The sequence below is a fragment of the Periplaneta americana genome, chromosome 3, assembly GCF_040183065.1.
Source record: "Periplaneta americana isolate PAMFEO1 chromosome 3, P.americana_PAMFEO1_priV1, whole genome shotgun sequence".
Classification (NCBI taxonomy): domain Eukaryota; kingdom Metazoa; phylum Arthropoda; class Insecta; order Blattodea; family Blattidae; genus Periplaneta; species Periplaneta americana.
In genome coordinates, this window is record NC_091119.1 from 106,329,438 (window position 1) to 106,355,491 (window position 26,054).

Genomic DNA, 26,054 nt, shown 5'->3' on the forward strand with positions numbered 1-26,054 from the left:
GTTAACAGTTTGGATTTTTTAAACATATTTCCTAAGTTTGAGAAAATGTTTAAATCTGCAAACAAAAAATTGGTTTAATGCAATGTTTTTATGATTGTGGTATAAATTTCACTGCCGGATGACTATTTCTGACAAAAATGCATTATGAGAGACGGCCAGTATACCATGCTTTCTTATCGTGTACTAATTACGACCTTTAAAGAAACTTGTTCAGTTAATAATAAAAAGAAATTGGGAATATCAAGAATTAGTGACATATATTCAGGTCGCAGAGGATTTTCATGAAAGCCTCAACGTAGATATAGAAAACCCGTTATCAGCCAATAGTGCTGCTAAGAAACTGCTTGCAAATGCTATATAGCAATGTTTGAAAATTTTACGCACAATTCTGAAACTCTATTTTTATAAACTGCAATTATTGATAATATGTGAGTTGAAGAAAGCTGATTAAGAAGAAAGAAACAACTTATGATTAGATATCCAGCTATCATATTATTTATGGTTATTCTAAGAGGTGTTATCTTAGTTATTTTCCCTTCTTCTTTAATAAACAATATGTTTGCTTTTTTTAAATTTGATTTTATTTGTTCAGTATTTGTCTATTAAGGTCGCTTTCATGAATTTTATAGTAAATTTATTAAGTGTAGTAATTAAGTTAAAAATCTTTACCCTTACGTTACTTCAACTTTAAATATACAGGATGTTTCCGAGGTGGTGTTACAAACTTTCAGAGATGATGGCGAAGAACACATGTATCAATTTGAGATAAGGAACCTTGGTCCGGAAATGACTGAGTCGAAAGTTATAAGCAAAAATAGTTCTGTGGAAGTGGAATTGTAATTTGGCACCAAATGCCCTCCTTCCCTTAAACTTTGGAACAGCCGTGGAAAGGTGGTATGGGCCGGATGTCTCCTACGTGGGTACTTGCCCCGATACAATCTGTGAGCTTGTCTATTGTTCCCATTGGCTCATCCCTATTAGAAAATAAAGTCTGCTCATTCCGCTCTCGTGTACTCCTCCATTTCACTAGGACTGATCGACTGGACACTGCAACTTGTACACATACACTGCTGTCTACAGACGTGCATATCAGGACCGACCATGTCCGTGACACATTACGCTATCTGCATTGCTTTAGTGTAGTTTCCTGTCCCCATCCCTCAGACAGCGCACTGAATGGAATACTGTAAGTAGACAACGTAAACAACGTCAGATGAATACAGTATGTGTAAGATGTACAGATAAATACACATAAATGAGGTATACAGAGGAATAAAATTATTTCATTTCCACACAACTATTTTTGCTTGTAACTTTCCACTCGGTTATTTCCGGACCAGGGTTCCTTATCTCAAATTGATACATGTACCCTTCCCCATCATCTCTGAAAATTTGTAACACCACCTCGGAAACACCCTGTAGATGTGTGGTTTCATCGCTAAGTTACTATTGTAATTCTATAGGCTTAGTGTTAAGGAAATATATGAAAAGTATAATGATATGTGATTAGAGGAGAAATCGTGTGTAAGTAGAGTTGGTTGTTATAGACGATGTGCGCAGTTGCCGCTCACCTAACAATCTGAAAAGTGTTGCAACGTAAGTGTAGTTTTAATGAATGCATTGTTGTTACTCGTGAGCCATTGTTTTATCCGCGCAATGCGGAAAGTTTGTGCGCTCGCCCGGTTACATTTGTTCGTTGTTTGTGCTCTAATATGATGGATCGGCCGGTGGGGAAGCGTCACACAAAAGCTTTTACGGATTGTAGATAAGAACTTGCTCACGCAAATGGATGTACTCTGTAAAAGACTAGGTTCGTGGCGAGAGACTGGTGAAGTAGGCCCAACCTTCTGCGGAAACCAGGTAAAATTATCACTGATATGATCAGGTGATAAGGTACGAGTAGTGAAATCAGATTATTAACTGGAAGCGAATTTATAAGAAACGTTTCGGGCTTGTTTCTGAATACTTCATCTTAAAGGATTAAAATCTCATTTTTCTGTAATATTGGGGATTTTCAAAAAATTTATGACTAGGAGAGAACAAAATTGTTAGAAATCTTGGTTCCAGGATTAATTAATATTAGAGGAGAAAAATTCGCTCCGGCACCGGGGATCGAAGCCCGGGTCCTTGGTTCTACATACCAAGCGCTCTCACCATTGAGCTACGCCGAAGTCCAATCCCCAGTACCGGATCGAACCCCTCTCCTCCAGTGTTTTGACCTTTGTGGCCTGACTCCAAGTTGGGCATGTATGTTAACATTTAATTAATTTATTTATTTATTTATTTACTTATTTACATACTTACTGACTTACTTACTTATTAATTAATTAATTTATTTATTTATGTTTATAACAGGGCAAAGCCAAAATTACAATAGACAGTATAGATATTTGTTTAAAAAACATAGAATTGCATATAACATGAAAAAAGAGATGAAACAGATACAAATGCAAGATACAAGTGTAAATACAAATTAAAATGGAAAATCAGAAAAGAAAAAAAAAAGACAAATAGATATTACCTAAATAAAAGACACAGATATAGATAGAAATAAAAAATACAAAATAAAATGAATGAAAAATAGTTAAGTATAGATATCATAGCCAAAAATGTATATTGTCAACTGCCATTATGCAAGGAGCGCACTCAGTTGAGTGACTTGGTGGCCGGGATTCCACAGTAATAGCCTATGCACAGTAATCTGTACAGAAATATGCACTTTTGCTAGAAGAATCTACGTAAATATTATTTTATTGGTCCTATAGAATATCCCCGGCGTCGCAGTGAATTTTTCTCCTCTTAATATTAATTGTTACCATAAGAGATATATTCTGTAGGACCAAAAATATAATAATCTTTACGTAGACCCAGGATTAATGTTTAATAGCATAAAATAATAGGATTCGTATTAAAGTAAATTTACGTGGCCATTAACATGGTGTAAGGAGAGCTCACGTACATGTTTGTAATACGTTTTTGCTTGAACTTGCGTTGTTTATACTCAGTTACGTATTCAGCATTAGTGTTTCTTTGTTTGGGTTTATTATTATTATTATTATTATTATTATTATTATTATCATCATCATCATTATCATATATTCTGCGCGACTGCTTCCTCTACGCATTTTTATCTTTGTGTGACGTCTCACGTTTGCAGCTGTTAAGGTTATTTCGTCATATATTCAGTAGGGGAGGTCGGGACAAGTTCGTCTTTAGGGGCAAATTCGTTACAGCATTTCTTTCGAAGACCTTAGCAGATAGGAACTTGTTTAGAGGCTAGCGTATTGAGAAAACATGGCCGCTTGCTGTGAATAACGCTTGTGTGGTATGGAGAGATATTTGCAGTTCTGATAGGTACATACCTTTTTTAAACTCATGCCATCTTATAAATTATGATATTGAATGTTTTAAGGAACTCGTAACAAGAACATTGACGATATTAGTGACTGGCATCATTATTTAGAATGACTAAATCTGTATCAGACTATGAGCTTGACAAGCCGGTTGCAAGCCTCTAATAAGCGTACTGATGAAAAAAAAATACTGCAAATTAGGGCAACTTCGACAATATTTATTATGGTTTATTTAACGACGCTAGCAACTGCAGAGGTTATATAAGCGTCGTCGGTGTGCCGGAATTTTGTCCCGCAGGAGTTCTTTTACATGCCAGTAAATCTACTGACATGAGCCTGTCACATTTAAACACACTTAAATGACATCGACCTAGGCCGGGATCGAACCCGCAAGCTCTAGCATAGAAGGCCAGCGCTATACCGACTACGTTATCAAGGCCGAATATTATATATATATATATATATATATATATATATATATATATATATATATATATATGTGTGTGTGTGTGTGTGTGTGTGTGTGTGTGTGTGGATTTATTGAGCAATCTTATACATACAGATGTACTACATTATCAGATTTTTATCTTAAATCCATTGCAAGGTGAAGTGACGTAAGAAAACTGATTTGTTACTTTTAATTATAGATAATTATGAAATTCCGTGAAACTGTTTTTAAAAGAAAAGCGAAGGGCTGACGGTTATAAGTATCTACCTTACCTGTGATGTTTCTGAATAGGACACAGCGCACTGTGGTCCTCAATAAGATCCTAACCACGAGTTACGCACCTTAATATAAAGTTATAATTATATTGCAGCGCAAGAAAATGGATTTTTGTGACTACCTGCGTGATTATAAACACTTGAATTTTATACATTAAAAGGAGTAACAAAAATTAAAAATATATATAAGTATAGGGTGTTTCCGAGGTGGTGTTACAAACTTTCAGAGATGAGATGACAATTTGAGATAAGGAACCATGGTCCGGAAATGTCTGAGTCGAAAGTTATAAGCAAAAATAGTTATGCGGAAATGGAATTGTAATTTGGCACCACGTGCCCTCCTTCCCTTAACTTTTGGAACAGTCGTGGAAAAATGATATGGGCCGGATGTCTCCTACGTGGGTACTTGCCCCGATACAATCTGTGACCTTGTCTACTGTTCCCATTGGCTCATCCGTATTCGAAAATCAGGTCTGCTTATTCCGCTCTCGTGTACTCCCCCATTTCACTAGGACTGATCGACTGGACACTGCAACTTGTACACATACACTGCTGTCTACAGGCGTGCATATCAGGACCGACCATACCCGTTACACATTACGCTATCTGCATTGCTTTAGTGTAGTTTCCTGTCCCCATTCCTCAGACAACGCACTGAATGGAATACTGTAAGTAGACAACGTAAACAACGTCAGATGAATACAGTATGTGTAAGATGTACAGATAAATACACATAAATAAGGTGTACAGAGGAATAAAATTATTTCATTTCCACACAATTATTTTTGCTTGTTACTTTCGACTCGGTTATTTCCGGACCAGGGTTTCTTATCTCAAATTGATACATGTGCCCTTCGCCATCATCCTTGAAAGTTTGTAACACCACCTCGGAAGCATTCTGTATATGTGAAGAATTATTTTTCAGAGAAAGGTTGAAGTTTATAATAGCGACTTTCACCTTATTTAAATTCAACAATTTTAATAATAAAGAGAGAATTGCGCACAAATGTGCATATATGTCACTGTAGCACAAATTACTTAATCTGACACATTGGTCTTGCCGTTCACTCACTACAGAATTGTGTTAGTGATTCTTTCCATTGTTTGCACGTAAGTACATGGTATCTGTCACAGAAACACTCGCAAAGATCACATATACACATGGAGTTTGGATCATGGTAGCTTTTGGTTTTGCATAGCTTGGAGTGGAAGCCATGTATTACCAGGCGGGAAATTCAACAATTTTTAGATCAAAAATATTTAATTGTTACCAACCATGTCGCATATCATCATGCAGAATACTGTAATTACAATCTTATTCGTAATTTAATATCACTATTCAACATTCGATATTCTGCTAGGCCTAAGTAGGTTTTCCATTGTCACCAGACAGAATACTATTTTAAATAATGTTAAGACATCTGCTATATTCATCTGTTATACAATGCATTTTGAAACAAAACGCATTTAAAATACTGTAATCTGCAGAATACATGTTAAACAACAGTTTGCTTGAAAATGAAAGTGTCTCGTATTTTACGTAGTATGTTGTATCCTGGCAACGAACAGGTGCGATATGGAAGGCAACTTCGCAGCACACCATGTATGTACGGAAATACAGAAGTAGTATAGATGGCGATATCATTGACTGTTTTTCTAGGTAAGTATTCAAATACAATTAATCGGGAACCATCCTACACTGCGCTTTGTAATTTTTTTTTTCTTTTTGTTATTTAGCGCTGCTTGATTCTGTATTGTGTAACTCAGTGTACGCAAACACAGTGTGAACACAATACTGGCGCAAATAATGGATTGTTAATACAACATGGTGCGTTGTTTCCACTGGAATGAAAGCAGGGGAACAATAGGCAACCAGCAATGCCTTCGGCCAGAGCAGGATAACGGCTGTCCGTACCCACGAGAGTAACCAAAGAAAACGAGCGCGCACTCCTGGCGGCACGTTTTCATTTAACGACATTTCAGAAGTAGCCTACAGAGATAATTCAAATAACACTGCTTGCGGCAAAATTATCTTGGACAGTAACTCTTGTTCATTTCATCCTATACATCAGTGATGACAACTAACAAGACAGACATCAGCATTATTTAGTATTATACCATTAAGGATAAGCTTTCATTTGTTTATTTATTTTTTATTTGTTTTCGTCGTCCTCGGTGGTCTAGTGATTGGTTCGAATCCGGTAGGTGGCGATGGATTTTGAAGAACGATAAGATATTTGGCGTGGCTTCTTTCGGGAGGAAAATAAGGTCGTGGATCTCATAATATATTTATGTATGTGTACTGTATGTATGTATGTATGTATGTATGTATGTATGTATGTATGTATGTATGTATGTATGTATGTATTTATTTATTCACACTGCAAATGGGTATATACCCGGTGGCAGTGGTAACTAATTACACTCAATAATGACAATTAATAATAAACACGACTAATAAAAAACAATAATTAATAATAATAATAATAATAATAATAATAATAATAATGAGCATCCTAAATTAAATGAAGCATGATCTCTTAAAATAACATTTAAACTAAATCTAATTTGTATCTTAATCCTAAATTCGAACTAAGACCCACGAGAGTACCTGCACAAGTACCTTTCGGCACTACACTTATTTCGCTGTCAACTCACTCACTGCACTGGTTCTATCCTGATTTCACTAACACTTCAAAACCATTTCACTGTTCAAATACTTTGCACAGCCACTTCACTGAAACGAACACACTTCACTTACACAATAGACTTCACTGACACAAGACACTTCCTCACTGATAGAACACTTCAAATAACAAGATATCAATTACACCCTTTAAGTAGTATGTGTAATATACTACCGTCTATTAGTGAAGTCCTTAAGCCTATTTTTAAACACATTTTTGGTTATTGGTAAAGCCTTTAGTAAGTCTGCAGGTAAAGCATTCCAGTCTTATATGACGCTAATAAATCCCGTTCCTGATAAAGGACTCTAAGTAAAATTTCTTTGCTATTTCTCGCCACGTTGAATTTCGACGATGAATAACATTTTTAATTGAAAATCGTGAAGTAAAATATTACTAGTACTGTAGGCATTTGTTTGCCAATGAGTAGCAAGGCTCAACCTGAGTAGCTAGGCTGTAGCGAGCTGGACTCAGTTTTTCCAGTCTATTTTCTAGCGTGAGTCTGAATCTCTATTGGACTGATTACTTTTTTTTTTTTTTTCCCATCTGTAAGGCAAGTGTGTCGTCATCCGATGGCAAGTTCTCAGACACTCATATCGGCTAATACCATCTCGTTAACTTCAATTCCTGTACCTGTAACAAATATCAGCTATAACGATTGGGGGGGGGATTTTCGTACTAGCCACACGATACCTCCGTTCTGCTCGGATGATCGTTCACCTCTGCTGAGGCATGTGGAAGTGAGGCCAGCAGCCGAATGGTCGGCCTTGGCCCTTCAGTGGCTGTCACACCACGGATTTAATTTGTTTTAACCTCTACCAAATTAATTTAGCCTGATCAACAGGTGCTAGTGTGTGACGCACAATTGCGTGATCCATTGGTATACAAAATTGGTCTATATAACTGATTACAGACAATTTTGTGAGCCAATCCTTGTAGTTATCCAGGATATAAATTCACCATTATTTGTTTCTCGATGCATTCGTCTCTGCCTCGCTTCCTAGAAGTTAAGGTATGTATCCAAGTTTGAACCTAAAATTCACATTTTCCAACAACAAATTATGAAATCTGTTGTGCACATTAAGAGTTCAACTAAACCAATGCAATTAAAATATATATTTAAGCTTTTTGAAAATTAAAATAATAATAATAATAATAATAATAATAATAATAATAATAATAATAATAATAAATATATTTTAAACTCTCTCAGCCCGCAGAAAATGATACAAGGAAATTATTTTTCGCACAGAAATGTTAGTTTTCATCCTCTGATTGTGTTGAACTATGATTATTAGTTTAGCCAGCTTTACTTTAAAAATTATAATTTATTCATTGAAAAATAAGATTTTTATTTCCAAATGGTTAGAAAATATTTTTTTCTATTGTTTCAAACAATATTACAAAGCCCATAGTTTGCAACATTATCTGTTTCATAATTTTTAATTTGGTATATAAATGACTTCTATATTTCAATAATTAGTGTATTTTATCTTGCTTTAAATGCTGAAAAAGTCGAGATTTTTATTCTTGTGATAAATGAAGATGAAAGTTTGGGACAACATAGATATTTTATTTATAGAGATATTTTAAAGATTCTTAGACCACAACATTCACCATTTCATTAGGTTTAATTTCATATACGAATGGAATTTATGTTTTAATTTTTGAAGTTGTGTTTGTGTTTTGGAGTTTTGAAAGAGTGCAGTTAATAAAGCCATTTGTCGAAGTACGTCGAAGTACGTCATTTGCTCCACAAATTTCAATGCATTGACCATATAAAACACCAGGTCGATTAATTAAAAATCTAATTTCGTTTAATCGACCTGGTGTTGCGTGCTTTTCAATTGTTAAACAGTCCTACGCCTAATAAGTCACTTAGATGTCACAATTCAGAAAGAACTCCTCTACCCTACGTAGAAAAATTAAAAGACAATGGATTTTGTCAATTCTTAATTCACTGTCCCAAGTGTCTTGTCATATATTGTTAGCTTCATCCTAGACTAATACAAGTTAAAATGAATAGGTGCGAGAGGATAACACTGTCGGATCCCTTTGGTTCATATCTCTAAGATTAATGGAGGTGTGGGCAATATCACTCGTCTTGATTTTTGTGTATGTATGTATGTATGTATGTATGTATGTATGTATGTATGTATGTATGTATGATAATCTGTATATTCATTACTAAATGTTCATTGATTCCTTTCCTGTCAATGTCTTCCACAACTTATTTTTATGTCCACCGATCCTGTGAAATACTTTCTCAAATTATATGAAAGTCACATAATAGCCTATTTTGGAATTTTAATTTAAATATACCGACCGGTAACTTAAATAATATTGTGCTGCTTCTCCAAAAGTAGGCCTACATTTGAGTTTAATTTGTTCAGTATTCACCATTCACCATCCCTCTTCTTTCAATCAATGTTCACATTCACACTTTTGTTATTAGTGAATATTAAATTTGAGATGATATTTATTGTGATTTTTCTATGTAATATTATTATGTAAGCCACCGATGTCGCTCAGTCGGCTAAGGCGCTTGCCTATCGATCCAGAGTTGCGCTCGGGCGCGAGTTCGATACCCGCTTGGGCTGATTACCTGATTGGGTTTTTTCCGAGTTTTTCCTCAACCGTAAGGCAAATGTCAAGTAATCTATGGCGAATCCTCAGCCTCATCTCGCCAAATACCATCTCGCTATCAACAATTTTATCGACGCTAAATAACCCCGTAGTTGATACAGCGTCGTTAAATAACCAAGTAAAAAATTATACACTAATTCCTAGATTTCTACAATTTATGACAAATTAATAAATAAATAACCTCATCTATTTAACTTAAACAGTTTTAAATTTAAAAATTTATGTAAGCGGCCTACATTGTTATTAACTAATATTAATATTTAGGCATTATTTACTGTAATTGAAGTAATTTTGTTATTATATTGAATCCTCCCCAGAGCAATATCGCTCTCTTTCACGTGAGTGCTAGAATTTTTGTATATTTGCAATAATAAAATTGTTTACAATTTAAAAAAATACACACATCCATATTATTAATTACACAAATGTTCGGAAAATTCCGTCCAATAAGCACATGACATAAGAGGCAGCATCAAGACATATACGTCAGAATGATAGGCCTACCTAGCTTCTATTTGTACTTTCAAATAGTATTCTACAACTTGGCATAATCTTAATCAAGATTTGAAATACTCTAAATATTCCGAACAGAATTCTTCTTAAATTATTTTTTCTATGATACTGCGTAAAGTTGAATCCTACCCGCTATTATCACTGTGTAAATTGGACCTTTAAAACACTAGTGCGAAAATAAGTAAGTAGTAGTAATCATATTATTCACTCCTATTCATTTTACCCACTGCCAAAGAAAATGTAATTTTCAATGTACAAATCTCATTTATCAAGAAATTAATGCATTACCTCTATCTTTCATTGCTTAAATATTACACGTAACACAAATAACTAACAAATTTTGCATTCATATCTACATTTTAGCCCTTATTATTTTGAAGTTACCATGTAGTACTCATTGTAACAAGATTTATCATTCAAAACTGTTCAGAACTCATTATATGACCGATTTAGACGGCCATGAAATCGTGAATATGAAAAAAAAACAAGAGAGATGTACTGCCTGATAATAATAGATGAGCATATCAGCCAAACGATCAATCAGAGGTAGTGATTATCATGTCTGTTAATTGGTGTTCACTGTATTTATTGATGATGGTGGATTAAGAACTACAATGAATCTAATCCTCCCATTACAAGGTTCATATAGGATAAATAAATAAATAAATAAATAAATAAATAAATAAATAAATAAATAAATAAATAAATAAAAAATTAATAAATATCAGCTGTGGCTGTGTCCGCAGATCAGTCACAGGTTGTTAAGACAGAAACGTGGTAGCAATACTGCAGTTTTATCAGCGAAGGAAAAGGTCGAGGTCGAGGCTCATGTTCAGACTTGTATGCAAAGGGATTCAAGTGAGAGAGGTTTGAACTAATGACGTTAGCTAATTATGTCCACCGCATCGAAATTACACTCACACTTAAAGTGAGCAGGAAATCTGAAGCTAACAACCCCTGGAAAATACATCCCCGCAATACACGAGCTCGAGTCTCATAGCTTTGCAACACGCAACTCGCCGAGGTATGCTAATGGAGCGAGTTAGTTGAGTACCACACACATCAGTGCATGGCGGGTAGCACACACAATTCTCAGTCCTTCATTTGTGGCTAGAATCGCTTTCATGTAATTTAGTATTATGATGAGGCCCATGAGTCGATTATGCGTATTTACGTCGCTTCATCTAACATAAAACAAATGAAGCATTTAATAGCGGTACAGAAAATAATATGCTTTGTCACATCGTATGAAAAAGTATAGTGTCATTTAAAGATATCGATTACGGTATGTTATAACTAGACTTCGGATTTTTAGGCTTGAATAGGATAGGTTGCAACAATTTTATGTAAAAATCACAAAATATATGCAACACAAGAAACTCTCGAGCAGTGATACTGCCTAAACCTAGGTGCGTTAAAGAACTAAGTTTCAGCCAATGCTCAATGAGCCTAAAAATCCGAGGTCTCATCATAACTCGCACAATAGTGGCCAAATATTTCGCTTTCATAAATATATGTATTTCAATATATACAGTTTCAATATTTTAAGAGCGTTTTCTCAAAATATTATTCATTTAATTTAGTCTCAATTTATACGTTACATACGGAAATGCATGTATATTAAGATTTTTTATGCTCGACCATGCCGAAATGTAGTAATTATACACCTTGTAGCAGTCCTTTAATCCATGTCATTAAAGTACACCTATTCATTAAGGTTCAGGTTTTCGATTATTCTCGGTTATGGAATCGAAAGATAACGAGGGAAACGTCACGGAGGCTGGAAATTCAATACTGTCGCAGAAGGTTATGTTCTGTTACTATAATAATGAGCGTTAATTGTAAATAATATTGAAATAAATTCAATTTTTCATCTCGTTTTTCAATTGTAAATCAATTTCCAGGTTATATCAAAATTAGTTCATGTATTCTCTACATTATATCAAGGTCAATGACATTATTGTTCCTCGGAAAAAATCAATACTTTCGCGTCTGCGCACATCTCACAATTTACGAGATATGCACAAGGTCACTTCCGATCTTCAGTCAGATACGAATAAAATGAATACTTCTGAATAATTTCAAGTTAGAAATATGGTCGAGCATAAAAAGTCGTATGAAACTTGCCTATAATGGTAATTAAGACGCTCGTATGAAAATTATGAAACTCGCTTGCGCTCGTTTCATAAACAAACATACTCGCGTCTTAATTACTATCATTATAGGCTCGTTGCATAATGTACTATTATCGGTTGCTTGGATACTGCTGAGGATTATTAGTGTGAATTTAATGTTAATCAGTAATCAGAAATGATTCGGATATACCGAAAGTCTTAATGTCTGACATTTTTGGAAAAAAATCCTTCTGAAGCAGAATTTTATTGTGTGTCCATATGAAGTGAAGAATACTTACGGAACAGAATGCAAAAATATCGCAAATTCGGTCGGGATTCCATAAGAATAGCCTATATATTCGAAGTTCGTTTGAAGCAAGATCTAATGAATTTTAGGAATTCTTTAGCCGTAGATTATTGCGTGGTTGTCCTATGCATAGGCCTATTGTGAATAGAATTTCTATCCGCAAATATGCGTTATTACCGAAGAACACTATAGCTATTATTGTTGTTGTTAGCTTTGAATATAGTATTGTGAGTGAAGATTTAAGATTAGGTACTCAAAGTTTAGAAGTAGACTTTTGGATATTACACCTTGTGCTGGAACTTAACATCTCCAACATTTCGAAACTACATACAAGTTCCATTACCAGGAAAAATTAGTACGATCTGAAGAGTCAGCTACTGTGCTGGACCCTATTATGCTTGGCTACTTCAAACAACTGAGTAGTGGCCACACTCTCTGCTAACGCATTACTAAAGCTGTGACATGACAAACAAGCAGACAAGAAGACAATAAAATGCTTCAAATAATAGGCATTTATAAACTAAAATACAAAATAAGCTATTAATAGGTACTTACTACAATTCAGTAAAATTATTATTTCTAAATTAATCTTTGTCATGCTCTTTACAATGTGCAATGCTACTAACATGAAACCTACAACAATATATTTTTCTAAATTCTTAATTGCAAGGTTGTTTCTTCTATCACTAATAGTGTACTGAAATGCAGAAAATGTTCTTTCAACCACACAAGACGTAAGTGGAACATATTTAAAACAAGTAACCTGATGTGGCTTCAGTTCCTCCAGTTCCTGCACCTCTCTATTTAGCTAGTATAGTTCTTATTTTCATTATCATATCAAATCCAGGATTCGTCTTTAAATCTTTTCAATCGTTTCCATAGCAGCAGCCTCAACATTTCGTAACAGTATAGGCCTATTTCCTTAGTGTGGCTGCACAGGGATTTGCATTTTTGTCCATTTCTCAGTGTTTCATTTTCAAGCTTACTGAAAGAAATATTATAATTTTGCTGAAATCATTGCAGCATACAATTCTGAACTGGATTTTTCCTGGATGTCATCGTGTGATGAAAGTTGGAAAACAGATGTTTTTTTTTTTTTAATATTTGTTGCCCGGCAGCGTTGCTTTGATGTCTTGTTTTATTTTTATGTTGCTACAGATGAAATTTTTTCACATTTAACCTGAATATGAAAATAACACATGAACCTAAAATTCATTCCAAGTGGTTAAATATAAAAATCTCACAACAAAATATAAAAAACTCACTACTTACTACCGCTTTGTTTTATTTTTGTGTTGCTGCAGATGATATTTTTTTTCACATTTAACCCTAATTGTGTGACGTGCACCTCACGCCCTCCTCACCTCTCTGTTCCCATGGACCTTTTGCGCAAACTCTCGAGTTGTGTTATTGGATACATGAGATAAACATAGAACAGCTATAATTAACACATAACAACTTTAATAAAAACTACAATTAAGAAAATAAGAAATGTAAATATATACAATTATTAAATAATATAAATAAATGCTACCCCAAGTATATTGCACACTCCAATTACCAATACAAATGCGTCAAGAAACATTCACGTGAACCTACACGATATACTATTGTGACTTTTATTTCACACAACAATGTTACTTTTATTTACAACAATAATGACTTTCTATATTTCTGAATTTAAACACTCCCGTCAACAATGGGTATTTCACTCCACACATCAACACAGTATTCGTTATTGCACTCCACAGATGACAATGACAATTCACTTGGATTATTGAGAACAATAATGTACTCCTTATCTCAACTAATGTTCACAAAGCACTATTTACAATACAAAACTGCCAGTTCTCAGTTCACAGTATATCGAACCCAAGACTTCCAGAGACAGTCCACTGCACTCGAACTCAAGACTTCCGGCCTCGTTGCTTCCGCCTGGATGCTCACTGCTGCCTCACAAACTCACTCTAGTCGAACTCCGGTCTCGAAGGCTGCTTCACAAAAACTGACTGGCTTGCTGTCCAAACTAAACTGGCTTTGGCCTTCTTCGCGTCTTCTATTTATTACTAAACCATAGTTTCCAGAAAGTATTGTTTCGAGTGTCTTCGGGAATAATGTTACTGGAAACGTCTCGAGTTTCTCCACTACCGCCGCAGTCGGCCTCCTTCCCCTCTCGGCATGCAGACGTTCCCCTTACGTCCGTCCCCTCCAGTCCGCGCGGCTTCAGCCTCCTTCTTTTGCCGCGCCGCCTGTCTTCTCGCGCGCCCTGCCTTCTGTGGGACGCGTGATCGACTCCCGAAGCAGCGAGAACTTTCCATCATGGTTGCCACACTATGTTGCACAGTACACTCTTACCTAACCATACCGATACCTACATTGCATAGCCCACTCTTACATGACCACACTCCACTTACAAATATAAGTAAATGTCTCCAAAAACATTCACGTGAAGCATGTACAATATACATCCTAAAACCACACACCATGTGCCATACCACCCATAAAATAATTCATCACCCCGATACCTTTGCTGTAACTCACGTCGGAATAACCACAATAGCAACCGCCGGTGTAGCTCTAAACGGCTAAGGCGCTTGCCTACCGACCCAGAGTTGCGCTTGGGCGCGGGTTCGATTCCCGCTTGGGCTGATTACCTGGTTGGGTTTTTTCCGAGGTTTTCCCCAACCGTAAGGCAAATGTCAGGTAATATATTGCGAATACTCGGCCTCATCTCGCCAAATATAACCTCGCTATCACCAATCTCATCGACGCTAAATAACCTCGTAGTTCATACAGCGTCGTTAAATAACTAAGTAAAAAAATAACCACAATATAAAAACGCCGAGCACACAATACTCAGTTTAATGTACATATTCCAATCAGTAAGTGAAATCCAGATCTCGCCAAATAACGCCATATCACATAAGTATGCGCAAATGGAAATCCCCGAGGACACATATCACTATATTCAAATAGCTGTACTTCCTTACTAGCGTCCACCAGAGAATACATTCCACTCCCGACCGGGCAGACGAAACACTTCCGCATACCGGAACCAAAATCCTAGGCACACGAGTCACTGCACATACATAAAAAATGGCGCAACTCGGACATCACGTAACTTAATGCCATCAGGCAGTGCTGATTGCTACAACAGAAAAGTAATCCATGAACCTTGAATTCATTCTAAGTGGTTAAAAATCAACACCTCACAAAATAAAATATGAAAACCTCTCAATTTACGACCTCTTTGCAACATTGAAAGAAGATGATCGTTATGTTTGTTGTCAAATTAGGATCATTTCCATCATTTGATAACCGGTTTTTTAGCAACACGTTCCTATACAGTGATTGCTTTGCCATTGTTTCGAGTTAAAATTATTCTCTTTTGTTTTGTGGTTTAATGTAAAATCTGTACCAAGCTTACTTGTTTGGTTCAAATGACACAACACTCTCAATAATAATGAAAAATATAAAATGAACCAGAACTACAATGAAATGCTGTTTTAATAACGTCTGCAGGAGAACAGTAATGTCATATTCTACAAACTTAGCTACTATGACGCAATTTCATGTTAAGTATTAAAACAATGTGATTTTCAATGCCATAGAAACGAGCTAAACATCCACCATAATATTTGCCCACAATACTCTTTTAATCATATTATTTTTTCAGTTTCTTTCCTGAAAGAAAGGCCCAACTTTAAACTTTGAAAAGTTAAAAGACTGAAATAGGCATTTATTGGCTTCAATTCCAGGAATAGGCACTTATCATCAAAATAGGCTTCCTTATTTTAATCTGTAGGCTCTATAATTTATATTTAATTAAGAGTTCTTTAATTTTGATTGAAGGAACAAAACAGACGAAAAGGGCAAAGTCACAGCTCTATTCATTATACAATGTCGGCTAATAACCACCTAACTACATAGGACAAATAAGATATCGAAAGGATATAAAAGTAGGACCTGCAGACTATTATAATACAAATATACAGGGTTAGTTAGAAGTCCCGCAGCACTTAAATAACTTTTGAAGCAAGTGGTTCAATGACATGAAACTTGGTATGTGTGGATAACCATATACTAAGAACTCAATAATGGTATTACCGAGTTTTTTTTACTTCCGGTAAGTAACTCCAACTCTCTTATTTTAAATAGAACACCCAATATATATATTTTTTTTTCATTTCTGAATAAAGCTCATTAAGAGCTTTTCAAAAAGTACCCACACTTGATACTTCTGTACAAATTCAGTGTTGCTAAATAAAAAAACAGAAAAGTGTAAGTCTAACGAATAATAGAAGTAAAACGCTTCTTTTGTTTACTGTGATTTGACTGTCCTTTGTTTATATTCATGGAATATGGGTAAAACGCTTCTATTGTTTACTGTCATTTAATTGTCCATTGTTTATATCCAGGTAAAAGAATTCAAATTTTAATGATTTTTGGGTATGGAGACAGACAACGATCTCATCGAGAGGCGGCGAATTTATTTAATTGTAAGCATCCGGATCGCAATGCAATTCCACATATAACATTGACAACGAACGTAAGGAAATTCACTGAAACCGGAAGTGTAAAGGACTGACCAATATCAGGTCGCCCAAAATGTGCAACAGGTGATAATACTTCATTGGACGTTCACCTCCGTATGCAAGAAAATCCATAAGTATCGACTACAAATTTGGCGTTAGAATCTAATATAAACCAAAGTTCCGAGATGAAAACCCTTACAAGCGCCAAGCAACGTCCTTATAAAAAGCAACTTTTGCAGGAACTTTCAGAGGACGAGGACAGAAGAATGCAGTTTTATGAATTTTATTAACCATGGAGGCATTAACAACAATTCGGCTTTTCTTAGACAAATTGTATTCTCAGATGAAGCCACATTCTGCCTGAATGGATTTCTCAACGGACACAATTGCTGATACTGGTAAATGAATGGAGGAATGGAGGAGAACCATACGCAGTAACTTAATGTTTGGGCTGGTATGATTGGTGGCCATATTATTGGTTCTTTCTTCGTTAGACAAACGCTAAATTTTAATAGATACTTGGCTTTGCTCCAAAATCAATTAGTACCGGCCATCGCAAACTTTTTTTCCACATCTAGTCAACCATCGTCTACCCAGAGATAACATCTAATTTCAACAAGATGGAGCTGCAGCTCACAATGGACAGAATGTTCGTGAGCATTTAGACCAGGTTTTTCACAACGATGGATTGGTAGGAGATGTCACATAGAGTGGCCAGCTAGATCCCCAGATTTGTCGCCTTTGGACTTATTTTTGTGGGGTCATTTGAAGTCAGTAGTATATCGAGAAAGACCCAACAACTTAGAAGATCTGTAGCATCGAATAATGGAAGTGGCGCAAGATATTCCTAAAGCCTGGTTAAATCATTCCTTAAATGGTTTCTATGATCGACTGACACATTGTCAAGCAGCTGATGACTACCAGTTTTAACACAGAATTTAGAAGGTGAGGTAGCTTTGTTTTGTTTTTGTTAAGGAAGGAGTATTTTATTATTTTAATATTCGATACACTTTTCTGTCTTCTTGACTTAGCAACACTGAATTTGTATAGAAGTATCAAGTGTGGGTACTTTTTGAAAATCTCTTAATGAGCACTATTCAAAAGTAAAAAAAAAAAAAAAAAAATATCGGGTGTTCCATTTGAAATAAGAGAGTTGGAGTTACTTCCGTTTAACCGGAAGCAGAAAAAACTCGGTAATACCATTATTGAGTTCTTAATATGGTTATCCCCACGTACCAAGTTTCATGTCACTGAATAACATGCTTCAAAAGTTATTTAGATGGTGTGAGACTTTTAACTAACCCTGTATAGGCTACTATGTAGAAAAAAAACATGTACAATTTATTTGAGATCAATAAAACTGTATTTGGTAGAACACATTAGCATATAGAAGAAACAAGAGTAAGTTCCAAAATATGGTGGAATACCCAAAAGTCTACTTCTGAACACAATCTCTGTAAAAGCCTAAAAACGCATGTTTCAGGTAAATTCAAAATCTTATAGCAATTTTACTGATTATATTTTCGTGATTAATATAGTCCCAAGGCCATCTGTTTTACTTCTATCAGAAGAATCAAATTGAAAATTGTAATTGAAATATTGTCTTATTTGTTTGTGCAGTACTCTAGAGTCTCAAAAGTAGTAGTTAGTAGAGATTTATTTGTTTCTCGTTATCCGTAACCATAGCAACGTTCTCCAGTAGTAACACTACGAGTTAGGTATTATCGTGAGTTATAGTTAATATGGATACACGAGCAGATGCCTTGTGTTTTGTTTGCCAAGTGACTCTCACATTGATTTGCATAATGGAGTGTGATATGCGGCTGCAAGACTTCAATCACAACACCCGTAAATAAGCTGTCATTGCAGTGTAACTGTGTGCAGCAAGGGCTCACGTCTACTTAACAATCCAACTGATATAATAATATGTATAAAGACATCATGTCAAAATGTTCAGCTGCAAGAAATAATTCAACTGCCATTTGGCGATTTTTTTTATGAAATCTGAGATTCAGAATTACAGGGAAGTCTGTGTATCTCTTATAAAATACAATTTTGTTTACAAATGGGTGAAAATAAAGCTTTGGAAATAAAGATTGATAACTTTCAAGAAAATGAAGTACTATGGCAAAAGTCCATATATCTTTGACATAATTTATGTATATCTTACGATTTCAAAATTTCATTTAAGAAAACGAAAATAATGGTCTGTAAAAGGAGAGATCTAGTCAGATCAAAGTTTGTAATAGAGAACAACATTTTAGAACAAGTATTACCGGTATATTAAAATCTTGGCTGTGAAATAAGATTTAGGCCTAATAATACGGTCACATAATATTATCAAAACAATGAGTCCAGCTCTCATGTTTGGTTCATAATAATTGTGAAACGTACGCAAGAAAGATAAAAATAGGAAGCACAACAAATGAGATTTCCCACAATTTCCGCTATATATACTTACATTGCGCGATCATAATCTAACCAGCACATAAGTACTGAACCGCAAGTAACCGACCGACAAAATGTACAATATTCGCCATTATAGATATAAATGTAAGAAATATGTTGAGGGAAGACAGGATGGGGTCCCGCGCCGTGGCGTCGTGGTCTAAATTATCTTCCCTAGGATTCGCGTTACGGAATAAGCGCTGCATCGAGTCCTTATGGGGAAGAAATTCTCTCACGAAATTTCAGCTAGTGTATGGGAGCTGTGCCCACCTAGCATCGTGATGAATTTGGGGAATTACGATAGGTAGCGAAAACCGGTTATTGCATCCAGCTATTACGGCTTGGGGAAAGCATCGTGCTAGCCACACGATACCACCATTCTGGTTTCATGGTCATTCACCTCTACAGAGACATGTGGACGTGAAGTCAGCAACCGGCTTGTCGATCCTGCCTCTTAATGGGCTATTGTGCAGCCGATTTATTTAGGGTATCTTAATAGACGTTTGAAGATTACCCAAGTAAGAATTATAATATAATTAGACCTAGAGGAGGATCTATTGGAAGGCTTAAAAGAAGATGTAATGGCTAGTTTATGACCCGGAAGTACCTGGTAATTATGTCTTATTGGCTGTGATGATTATGATGATGTTTCAGTTATTTCGAAATGTTGCCACGAGAAATTTTTCCACTAGCTCTCATTTCAATGGGTTATTTTAACGATGCGTACGAACTGCGCGGTTTTCCAGCATCGTTGGATTTGAATCATCAATTGGTATTTTAACGAGATGTGTCCGAGGATTCGGTATGGGACTACTTGACATTCGTCATATATTTGGCAAAATCCTCAGATAAAACACAACTAGGTAATCACTAGAGATGAACAAAACTAACTGCCGCTCTCGCTCGCTGTGTTCGTTGAATTTGTGTTTCGAGTCTCGTCTCGTCTCGTCATTCTCGTGCGCTTCGAGTCTCGCTCATCATTCTCGAAATGCATTTAGTCGGCGTGGAAAGATTTCGTAACTTCGAATAACATACATCATTGAAATAAATAATATTATCATCATCATCATCTGCATTACGGTATGGACCATAAGATCCGTTGCACTCCAATCAAATCAAAACTGGTCCCGCCATCTTTTTGTGGGTATTCCTGGGTTTCTTCTCCTCGGGTCGTGACTGTATATTGTTCTGGTAATTGACGTTTCTGGCATGCGCTGTAGGCTATATGCTCCCTCCAATTGTTTTGATGTCTTCTTATTATATCTATAATATTGTGCATTTTTAATTCGGATCTAATGTCTTCGCTTCTCTTTTTATCTAATAGTGTATAGCCAGCCACAAACCTCAAAAATTTCATTTCAACAGCCTTAATTCTTCTCTCGTCTTTCTTCCTTAAAACCCAGTTCTCACATCCATACAGTAAAGCTGGTAAAGCCATCACTTTGTAAAACTTTAGTAATGTTTCTTTCCGAACTTTCCTACCTAAAGTTCGACGTATTGTTCCACAAAAATAATTAAAAGCATTTAGCTTATCATCTATTTCTCGGCTCTTGTTATAAGTGACGTTACAGCCTAGATATTTGAACGTGTTCACTTGTTCTATGGTTTTATTGTTTAGTACAATTTTTGTTCTGATTGGATAAGATCCTAGGAATGCCATTACTTTTGTTTTATCTGTGGAGATAATCATATTATATTTACTGGCAACTTCATTCAATTTAATAATTGCTATTTGCAGATCATTTTCGTTACGGCTGACAATTACTTGATCGTCTGCAAATAAAAGTGCTGTAAAATTTACATTGTCAATATTAAAATGTTTAATCTTCTCAAACCAAAGTCTTGTTATTTCATCTATATATATATATTGAAAAGAGTGGGTGAGAGAGGGCACCCTTGTCGAACTCCTTGGTTTATTTCGGCCATTTTTTTTTGTGCTATCTTGTATTTTAATCTGTATGACATTATTTCTGTATAAACTTTGTATTGTTTTGATAAGGTGTGGAGGTACTCCTCTATTAAATAGTATGTCCCATAATAATTCTCGGTCTACTCTGTCGAAAGCCTTCTCGTAGTCTATAAAAGCGAAATATGTTGGCAAATTAAATTCGCGACGTTTTTCTATGAGTTGGGTGATAATAAATAAACAGTCTACACATGACTTGCCTTTTCTAAAACCATGTTGTACATCCAGTATCATGCTATCAGTTATTGGATAGAGTCGTTTTTCTATTATTCGTGCATATAATTTGTAACAAGTATTTAAAAGACTGATGCCACGATAGTTTTCGCATTTATTTCTATCTCATTTTTTTATACAAAGGACATATTTGGCCTACGTGCCATTCATCTGGTATATAATAACTCTGACAGCATACATTAATGAAATCCAAAATTCTTCTTTTCATTGTATCAGGTGCATACTTAATTAATTCTATATTAATTCCGTCGCTTCCTGGAGATTTCTTATTTTTGCTTGAAGCGATTGCTTCTTGTAGTTCTTCTAAAGTGATAGGATCTACATTATCATCCGTTTCTTGTACTATTATGCATCTATCTTCTACACTGGTCCAGAGATGTTTGTAGTATTGTAGCCATTCGTCTTCAGTTATTGAGTTCAGTTTTAACGTATCTTTATCTATTTTATTAAGGTGTTTCATAATCTTATATGCCTTATCTTGTCTTCCATGGGCATCATGTTCAATTTCACTTATATATTTATCCCAACTGTTTCTTTTAATTTGTCTTACTTTTCTTTTCGCTATAGCTGATTTTCTTTTATAGTCAATTTTCAATTCTACTTCATTTGCTGAACTTATCATTTTTAAGTAGGCTTGCTTTTTATTTTCGATTATTTCTTTTAATTCTTCATTCCAAAATTTTAATCCTCTATTGTTATTTCTTTTCTTCCTTCTTCCGAGAGCCTCTCCTGCTGCTTTTGTTATTATTTCTTTGATATTGTTCCATTCAAGATTTATATCATTCCTTTTCGGGGTTATATTTATGTAATTTTCAAGTCGTGTGTCATAAAGTTTGCGAATACTATGATCTTTGAGAAGGTTTACCTTAAATAATGTCGATTCAGTTTGGTTTTCTTTTCTGGAGGACATTTTCTTCCATTTCTCATATATTGCAATTTTGGCAACGACCATGAAATGGTCAGATGATATGTCTGGGCCTCTAAATACTCTCACATCTTGTATCGTGGGCCACATTTTCTTATTTACTATAACGTAGTCTATTATTGTTGAGTAACCTCTTGCTGACCATATGTATTTGTGAATTGTTTTATGTCTAAAGAAAGAGTTTGTTACTCGGTGTTCATTATGTGATGCAAACTCTCTTAGTTTATAACCGTTATTATTTATGACTTCTTCTCCTTCTGTACCAACTATATTTGTTATTAGGATTTTGCCAATTCTTGCATTTAGATCCCCAGCTATAATATAATAATCATTTTTATTAATTTTGTCAAGTAATTTTTGCAACTCTTCGTAACATTCTTCAGAATCTTCATGTCTACCTTCTTCTGGAGCATAGACACCTATTACCGTTAGATATCCCCTTTTTATCTATATTCTAATAGTGAGAATTCTCTCTTTTATAAATGTATATGAATGGATTTTGTTTTTCCAAAATTTATTTATTAGAATGGCGACTCCAGCAGACGCTCTCTTTCCTTGGGGAACTCCACTATAAATCATGTCATATTTGTTTAATTCTTTAGAGCCTTTGAATTTCTTCTTAGTTTCTGTAATAATGGCCAAATCAATATTCATGTTGTATAGTTCATGTTCTAATTCAATCTCTTTATTTGTCAGACCGCGTACATTCCAAGTTGCCAGTTTAAAAAATCTATCAATTCCAAGTTTTCGATTCCTGTTCCTTGCCTTAGTCGTTATAGGTAAATCAGTCCGGCTAATATTTGATTGGAGACTTTGAGTAAGATAATGTCCCCTAAAGAGGTTACCAACCTCTTGTAGGGTAAGATCATGATGGGGTTGCCATCTCAGAGTACATGATCATTACTCCCTGTGTACTAGCCCCATCAGGAGGGTTGCCTCTTCCGCCAGTTTCGCCATGCTGAAGGTCTACTTCTCTGCCGATAATATTATAAATGTTTAAATGAGACAAAAAGACAAAACAGAACAGTATCTTAGTTATCAAAATGTTCTGGTTCTATTATATGATCTTGCCTATGCTTATTACAACTTACTTACAAATGGCTTTTAAGGAACCCGCAGGTTCTTTGCCTATGGTTATATAAATAGAAAAAAAAACAATTCTCAAATAAATTTGCATTTCTAAGAAACATTAAACATAACGTTGATATCTTTTCATTTGAGATTGCACACTCGATCTCAAACGTATGAAAAGAATATTCCTAGCCATTTAATAAGGGCCTAGTAATTAAATAAAGACTGGGGAACGGATTATTATACACTGAAAGGTAGAGATGATGTTTCAAATAGGCTACTTGAGTGTTTATACATATATAACAGTTGCCAAAGTAGATAAAAGTTCAGTCAAATATAAACAACTATGGCGATTCAAGGCTGCTTGACGTTCGGGACTTTGGGAGTGATCAATCTCGAGTCTCGGAACACTCACAAGCAGTCTTTACGTCAACGACGCGACTTATACAACACTGTCGTGCGGATTTTCAGCTTTGCGGGCGCTGTTAGTCTTGCTTTCTCGATCGTTGTTCATCTCTGTTAATCACCCAATACTTAATTCGAACTACTCACCGCACTCAATCGAAAGACTGATCAACAGAGACGTCTGTTTGCAGAACAGGAAACTTTGTTTGTTGGAAAACAGCTGGTACTTAAATTCTGCTATGTAAAGATCCGTTTACTCGTATTGCAATAAATCTACGTCATGGCACTCCCGACTTAACTTCTCTTAAACAGAATCTTTATCTCCTTTTAAAATACCATCACCGGATTTGAACTCGCCAACTTCGGATCGAAAGACAAGCACTAGGTTACTAGGTGGGTAGTAGGTTACGGAGGATCACGGTATCATTTTATGACTTACAAGGAAAACAGGACATATTTTAAGGAAACATGATGCGTAACTTCATTATGTTTCTCTCCATGAAATCTCACAATTTCTTTGGAGCATCGAATCTCGGTCATTTTGGTAAGAACCCATAAGCCAGTAGCAAAGTATAACAAGATGTACCGTTTGGTCACTTAAACTTGTTGCATCTAATTTTGTGGAAGTTCCACTGAGCGCGTTTGACTTCATTAGCCACGCCTGTTGTATTTAAAGTGTGTAGAAACCCGTGTTAATGCAATTAATCTTTCTGGTTCTGCGAAAAACTTTCGAAGTTTCTATCTGCAGAGGGATCTGCAATTAGAAGCCCAATTTAATGAATAAATATAAACTCAAATTACACGCAACACCCAGTGATCTCATGAATTAGTTATACGGCCGAAGGAAAGTTGTAACAACGTTATATATAACACTACTACGTTCCTGAAAAAATAAAAAAATAAAAAAGATCAAGATAAGGAATTGTACGTATCCACAAAATAACTTGTTATGATATTCTTTTGAGTATGTTTTCACATAATAAAGTTGCTCAATTTCCATCTTATCCTTCAAGTTTTAATCTCTCTCTTCCCTCGTCCGTCTGTATTTATCACCATCCGTCTATGTCTGTCTTTCTTTCTCAAGCCGATTTCAACGTGTAGAAGGCAAAAATGAAAACTTATATAAAACATTAGCAAACCTTCTTAACAATGACTTAATTCTATAATATAGGGTGATTCGTTTAAGACAACATAAATAAAATTGCTGTGACATGAGAAAAATTACTATTTCATTTTCAGTAATCTTGCATGGAATGGGAGTTTTGACCACTTTAGACCTCAACATGCCCACCACTGTGTACACAACACAATTCCCATCATGAAGCTAATTCCTCCTATATGTTATCTTACATCTCAGGGAATCTTTTTCAAAAGCTTAAAAAATATTTACTCTTAGATCATCACTATTCCTGGATTCCTTTGTATAGACAATGCCTATTAGACATCCTTCTTTAGAAAATCTCCAACAAAGAAATCAGAAAGTGTCGGGTCTGGAGAAATTGAAGGCCACCACAACCGTTCAAGTTGATGTCAAATATTATTCAGAAAATCACCAACTTCTTTTCCTCCATGAGGTAGTGTGCTATTCTGCTGGAACACCGCGTCCATGTGATTTTTATTCGCTGCTGTGGCATAAAGAGCAAATATGTTTAATCTCTGTTGATCATGTAGGCCTAATTTATTTATTTATTTGTTTATTTATTTATTTATTTATTATTTACTGGTATTTATTTATTTATTATTATTTATTTATTATTTATTTATTTATTTATTTATTTATTTATTTGTCTATAATAGGGCAAAGTCCCAATTACAATAGACAGTACAGATATTTGTTAAAAAAAAACACAATACTTAAATACTTTTCATGCTGTAGAATTAGAGTCTTAGATAATGTTGGAAAATTATATAATGCATAGACATCTATGCGTACAGTTGCCTTATGATCAGACCTGGCGATTTCGGTCCCGTGGCCGTAAAGTTAATGATACATTTACTATAGCATACTACATGTCGGTCGCATCGCCGCATGAGCAGACGGTCATATAAACAGAGACGTGTATGCACTGGTGGACTATTGGCTGTGTGAGCGAAGAGTTCTAGGAGGTTACAACTACATACTACTTATGC